We start from the raw sequence: 7,825 nt of genomic DNA, 5'->3' as shown, positions 1-7,825 counted from the left end.
TAGTGATGATTCAGGTCAGCGACATTTGTATCCTTTGTGATTTTTTTGTCAGAATAATCATCATATATATATATATATATATATATATATATATATATATATATATATATATATATATATATATATATATATATATATATATATATATATATATATATATATATATATATATATATATATATATATATATATATACATCCATTATTACATTATTACATTTTGAGAATCATTATTTCTCTGATCCTCTGCTATGGTGGTATCCTTCCCCCGCGCAGTTTCGTTGTGTCCATCCTCTTTCAATTGTAAAGTGTCAGCCCCTTAAGCAGAAACAATTCAATCTTTCTCATTCCACACTGAGCTATTTCCTCGTGGATGATTATTATTTCAGTTTTCGCCCCTTTTGATTATCTGGATGGAACCATTTCCTTCCTGAGTTATATCCTCATTGGGTTGAGATCCTCCTGTTGAGATTGGCTGAGATGTTGTATTGATTATTCTGATCGGCGACATTTTGTATCCTTTGTGATTGCTTTGTCAGCATAATCATCATCATCATCATATATATATATATATATATATATATATATATATATATATATATATATATATATATATTATATATATATATATATATACATATATATATATATATCCATTATTACATTATTACATTTTGAGTGTCATTATTTCTCTTATCCTCTGCTATGGTGGTATCCTTTCCCCCGCGCATTTTTGTTGTGTCCATCCTCTTTCAATTGTAAAGTGTCAGCCCCTTAAGCAGAAACAATTCAATCTTTCTCATTCCCCACTGAGCTATTTCCTCGTGGATGATTATTATTTCATTTTCCTCCCCATTTGATTATCTGGATGGAACCATTTCCCTCCTGAGTTATATCCTCATTGGGTTGAATCTTTGATTGACCTTTCTTTCTAGATCTTGCCTAAATAGATGCTTTTGGGTCCTCTGAGACTCTGTTACCTAGTAACTGGTAATATTCTTCTCGATTTATGAGTACTTTACTTTTTCCCAATACCCAATAAAAGTATTCTATTTCCTCTTTCTCACCACCAGATTAGTTTTCACATTTCCCCCCAGAAGTCTATCCTTGATATGTTCATCCTAACCGATGTAGGATATTTTCTTCCCCTGTTTTGAGTCTATCCTTGATATGTTCATCCTAACCGGTGACGAATATTCTCTCATTTGGTATTCTACCTAGTGAAAAGGTAGTTGTAATCCCTATTCTCCCTAGAGAGTTAATCCTTTATATGTTCATCCTAACCGATGACGGGTTTCCTCCTCTTTTTGGTCTTCGTCCCAGTAATCGGTAGTTGTAAATCCTTCTTTCCTTTTTTACGGAGTTTATCCTTGATATGTTCATCCTAACTGGTGACGAATATTATTTCTTTGGCATTCTATCCAGTAATCGATAGATATAATTCTTGTTTCTCCCCTCAGAGTTTATCCTTGATATGTTTACCCTAACCGGTAACAGATATTCTTTCTAATTCCCCAGGTGGTCTATCCTTGATATGTTCATCTTAACCGATGACAGATATTATTCCTTTGAGTTTATCCTTGATATGTTCACTTTAATCAGTGACAAATATTCTCTCTCTTAGGTCTTCTGCCCAATAACTGATAGTTGTAAACCCTATTTGGCTTTTCCCCAGCAGGTTATTCTTACCCAGTAACTGGTAATGAATACACCTCCTGGTTTCCCTCAGCGAGTCATCCTTGATATGTTTACCCTGACCGGTAACGGATGTCCTCTCCGATAGATTTTGTTATCTCCTCACCTAGTAACCGGTGGTAGATAATATACTTTTGATACTCCTATGTTGAAGTTCTTTTCTTCCCCAGTTGAGTTTGAGTGCATATTTCCTTAGTGAAATCTCCGTTTCCTATTGGGTTTGGGCATTTCAATTTTGTCATGATCTACCCGTTTCCCCTGCAGATTTTTCTTTTATCCCCGACTGAGTCTTCCCATTGATTTATTTTCATGGAATCTCTCGTGTCCCCCAATAGTTTTAAGTCGTAGCCTGGCCTACGCACAACTCTTTATCCCCAGAGTCTCTGTCTCCCTAGTGAGTTTTCCTTATGGAATGCATTGTGCTCCTGCGGACATTCAGTCTCTCTGGATTCTTTTTCCTTTGTGGCAACATTTTCCCCACAGAGATTATTTTTGACATTTCATATCATATGCATCATGAGGTCTCTTAGGGACCAAAATTTGTTTCTATATGTTGTTATTTAAGTCCATTCTACTGAGTCGATACGAAGATTTTAACCTTCATCTCCTCATCAGGAACGTTTTTAAATAGGGGCAACTGTAAGACCCCAATTTTGACCCTAAGATCCCTCATGATATCTCATTATATGCATTAGCATTGGGATCACAACTTGGCATCCTCTTTACCCCTCATTCATTGGGTTTCCATTGGGAGAAATCACCAAGCACATTTTATTGTATCATACTCCATTTATCTTTATTTACTAAAATACGAAAAATATGTCATTTTGTCTGTAGTGCACATGCTCACCTATGCTCCATCAGGCTCATATCTAGGGTTTGAGACCCTCAATGCAAGGAGATCAATCAATAATTGGTCCACAATGGCTCTAGACACCATATATGAATCCCTATGATCTTCACATTTTATTTTGATCAAGAAATCATCAAGAGTTTGGCGTTTGTTTGCCTTGGAAACCCTAATTCATCTAGGTATCTTGTGTGACTTCTTCAACAAGTTTCTTCAAAAATTGATCAAATATTTCAAGGGATACCTAACATTTCATCATCTTATGCTTATATGATCCTCCATGAGTCCCCAAAGTCAATAGAATGTCAAGCTAGCAAGAAGGTTCATGGTGGCTGACCAGAGAAAGTCAACTGGTCAAAACTGGGGTTCCCTAGACCCTATATCCTACAATTTTTGTCATATGGAAATGATTCCAAGATAAATGTTACTCTAAATGACATTGCAAACAACTTTCATGTTGATTTCTAGAGCTATTTTGTCTTGGAAAGTCATTTTTTATGGTGAACGATTATAGGTCATTTTGTCTAAACCCTATTTTAGATGTCAACTTCCTAAGGCCATAACTTGCTCTTTTTTATGCTAGTAAAGCCATTAAAATTGCATTATCAATTTCAATATGTCTACTTAAACTTTTCTGTTTGGAGTAAGTTCAAATTCATCTTTTAAATTCATGTGCCAGAAGGAAACATTATAGGTCATTTTGGGTCATTACCATTGAACAAGTGATTTTCCTCAACTTCTAAAATGCATACCTCCTTCATGCCAAATCCAAATGAGGTCAATATTGTGACAAAATTGAAGAGGCTTTAAAGAGCTACAACTTTGATGAAGGAACGTTTCTCATTTGAAGTCCATAGAAAAAGTTATTTAAGGTGGAAGAAGTGAACATTTAACTTGGGACTTAGAAAAATTTCAAATATGTTTGATTTCCCAAACATCCACCTAAAAGTTCATCATGATCCAAGATTCAAATGAAAAAGTGTTAAACATGAAATTTGTTCCCCTTGATCTCACCTTTCCAAAACATCAAGATCATCTCATTTGGATTAAAATTAAGGGACTTTCTCATGGCTTCATTATGGAAAGTGTTTTGGCAAGATTGGATTTCAAATGATCAAATTCTTTTGCATGCTTACACATGATGCATTCAGTACTCTTTACACACGAATGGGAAGTGGATTGCATCATTCTTAAGGCCCAAACCGTTGCCCATGCACCCATGCAAGAAGGTTTCCAAATTTGTCCAAAATTCAAGTGGTGCAAATATCAAATGCATTGCCTATTTAAACAAGCTTAAGGCTTCAGATTCATCATCAACACCTTGCCCAAGCTTTACTAGACCAATTCAAACCCTCACTACCATAGAATTTTCTGAGATTTCTCTTGAAATCGAGCTTGAACTTCATCTTCTGTTTGGAAGTTCAAACTCCAGAAATTCACTTCCCTTTGCATCTCATTTGATTTTTGCAAGCAAGAGGAGGAGAAAGCAATCAAATCCAGATCAAGATCAAGTGGAATTAGATCAACTCGAAGGTGATTTTTAGGAAACTTCTTCTCTTTGACTCTCTCTTAATTCTCCACTATTCTTGTTGATTTTTGGTTTGCTGAAGTCCTACCAATGTAGGCAACAAGATTGAGTTGCTTTGAGGTCAAATCGAAGCAACTCAGGTCGTGATCCTCAAAATTCAAATCCCTGTATCTTTTTATATACTTAGAATAGTACAAAATTGAGGCCAGATTCGAGCTCCTGGGCATTTTTTCTTTGAATCCATGTCTTGCTTTTTCATTTTAGTGATGGTTGAAGGTGGACCAGTCCGGTGAGGTCCACCGGAGAAGAAGACTGGAGCTTTGGCTCCGACGATGTATTGGAAGCATCTCAACCATAGGATCCTTTTAAAATGTTTTAATCTTGGGCGTTGATTGTGATTATCACACGTGTGTCTCATTTGACTGCACTGCATGTGGAAAGCGCGTTGATCACCATTTGATCTGCCACCTCAATTAATGAGGGAGATCATATGGTCCATTCTTTTTGAAAAACCTTCTTTACTTGTGAATTCTAAACTTAGACTTTATTGCAAATTAGAAACTTTGGCCTTAGGCCATTGCATTTTCCGAACTCTTTTTCTTAATCAAACTTGTAAATGAATATAACCATATTAGACTTAAAATTTCGAAAGACAAAAATAACTAACACTCATTCAATCTCTTTTAGGCCTTTTGTGCCTCTTTCAAACTTAAAATTTTGTTAAAAGCAATTCACTCACTTTGAAATTGATACCACGAACTACGAGGTTTTGATCCCTCATTTTTATGTTGGTACATAGGCACAAGTTCGAAGGTCTTGTCAAACATAAAAATATAATCAATGAATTATTTTCTCATCCCCACACTCTATTTGTTGCAAACATCTTTTATACTGAAACACATACACACATAAAAAAGGGCTCCCTAGGAGTACCTAGGACACTTTGGATGCTAACACCTTCCCTTTGTGTAACCAACCCCCTTACCTGTAATCTCTGACATTTTATTAGTTTTGGTTTGAAAACTTCTTATCTTTGGGGTTTTGTTCGTACTTTTCCCTTTGCCTTTGGAAATAATAAAAGCGCGGTGGCGACTCTGGTTTTATTAACGTTAAGTTTATCCATAGCTTAATGGTCATGAATTTATTGCTATAAGTAGCAACATAGCTTCTTTCTAGAACTTCTGAGGAGTGAATAAGTGTAGAAGCAGAAAGAACAATGCAACAACAACATGGTGACTTTCAGAACTTCTTAAGAGGGAACCCGTGCAGAAGTAGAAAGAACATTACATCAGCAACATAACATCCTTTAGAACTTCTCATGAGTGATTCAATGCAAAAGAAGAATTTGGAAAAAATGTTCAGAAACTGATGACGTTGCACGTCATAAACTCATAATCAAAATTGGCTATTAAAGGTACACAATAACAAACCATTAGAGTACTAAAATTGTTCTCACACAAATACTACATTTTTATCATCAAAACTCAAATTCATAGATGCATAACCAAATCTTGTCCTAATAGTTTGGTATCCAAATTCCACAAATCATTTCATTGAGACTGGTCCAGTTCTTCTTGCATTGCTATAGTCCATTCATTGTCTGATAAGGTTGAAGGACCTTCTTAATGGCATAACGTCTTTGAGAAATACAAGGAGCTTCTTCAAAATTTCTTTGCTTAGGTTGTGTTTAAGAAGTTGGATTTGGTTTTGCATCATCAGCTTCTAAACAACCAACATCTGAAGATTCTCCTGACAAGAGATAGTACTGATAAATCACAGTTTAGGTCCGTTGTTATCATATATGGTATGTATGGACTCTTTAACCATTCAGGTTTCAAAGTTATACACATTTGAGAAGATACTAATCTTCAAATTAGATTTTTATTTTAAGGAATAATTTGTGTTCCAACAATGCTCTTCTGATAACCAACATGATCCTATTTAGTGGTCATATCAATTGGATGAACTCCAAAACATGGTTAAGCATCTGAAGCACCAGCTTCTGATAATACAATTTTAGTCATCCTAGCACCAATAATTTTACCATACTAGTTTCTTCTAGATTCCATATCTTTTTCCTCTATCTGAGTCAGGATTTGGAACATAAGATTTTCTCTTATTGAGTTTTGTAGTTAGCCACTATCCTGGAAGTTAAATTATTGCTTTGTTCTTCCCTTTCAGCATGTATGCATCAAAACAATCTCATTCTTTGGTACCCATACTTTTATGGGTCCTTTAGTGTTAGTTCTAATAGGCCTTTTCTTATTTTGGGTTTTAGCTTTGTAATAAGGCTTTGGATCTTTCAAGATATTAGATTTAAAAGTTTGTTGTCTTAAGTGATTCACAATCTTAGGTTTTGGACCTTTCATAACCTTGTAACTTAATGTCTTAGGCTCTAACGTCTTTAGAACCTTTGACTTTGAGGTTTCAGGTTCTTATTCTTTTAGAAACTTTGACTTTAAAGGCATCGATTATAATTTCTTAAAGACCTTTGATATTCGGATCTCAGGTTTTAATTTCTTTAGAACCTCTGACTCTGCAGTTATAGGTTCTGTTTGGTTTGAACCCTTTTCTTTACTAGCAGACACAAAAGGAGAGTACAACCCTTTTTTAGCAGAGCTTGAAGAAGAATGATCTGATGGTTTCATCAAGATTTCAGTCCTTAGATTACAAGGTTTTTAATCATAACCAAGATCTTCTCCTTTTCTTCTACTTACACATTAAATCATGGATGCAAGTTTAGTTTTATTAAAGCCATATGTGACAAACTCTCGAAGAGCCAATTCATACTCATTAAGAGGTTTGTCAGACATATATTTTATCAAAGCAATTTGATCTCTTTCAAGATTTTCAATCTCTTGTAAGATCATATTGATTTCTTATAATTTTCATATGTTTGGCTTTATGCTGACATCTATCCATAAGATCCTGACCTAAAGTAATTAAATCAGATCTAGAGAGTTTAAAGAATACATCTTCTACATCTTCTGAATCTGAGTCAGAACTAGCTTCTGATTATGAGTATGAGAATGTTGAAGCCGCCAAAGCTACATTGGCTTCTTCTTTACTCTTGTCAGCTTCTTCTTCTTCATAAAGTTCATCCAATGTTGTCATGAAACTTTTCTTGAACTTAATTCTGAAGTTGTTCTTCAGAAATCTTTCCATTTTAGCTTTGTCATTTTGAAGATCGGGACAATCAACTATGAAATGATTAGGCTTCTGATAGTTGAAGCATCCTTTCTGATCACTCTTATTATCTCTGGAGCTCGTTCCTCTAGAACCAGATCTTCTGCCAGAGAACCTCATGTTCTTGTTTGCAAGATACTTAAATCTTTTTATGATGAAAGGCATTTCATATTTTCAGAATCTTCATCAGAAGCTTCATCATGAGTGGGTTCTTTATGTTCCCATGTATAAGATGATTTCTCAGATATCCCAACAGATTTCAAAGCCATAAACTTTGATTTCTTGATTGGTTCTTCATCTCCATTGAGTTCTAACTAATGGCGTTGGGGATTACTTATCAGACTTTTAAGACTGATATTGTTCAGATCTTTAGCTTCCTAAATAGCTATCACCTAAGGTTTGTATCTGACAATAAGACTCCCAAGAATCTTTTTGACATGATCATAGGTGGTGTAACTATTGTTCAAAATTTGAAGCCCATACACAAGAACTTGAAACCTTGAAAACATGGTTTCAATGTTCTCATCTTCTTTCATTATAAACAACTTATATTGTTGAACTATAAGG

This window comes from Lathyrus oleraceus, chromosome 4, assembly GCF_024323335.1.
Source record: "Lathyrus oleraceus cultivar Zhongwan6 chromosome 4, CAAS_Psat_ZW6_1.0, whole genome shotgun sequence".
In the NCBI taxonomy this organism is placed as follows: domain Eukaryota; kingdom Viridiplantae; phylum Streptophyta; class Magnoliopsida; order Fabales; family Fabaceae; genus Lathyrus; species Lathyrus oleraceus.
Note: the sequence above shows the minus strand (reverse complement) of the source record.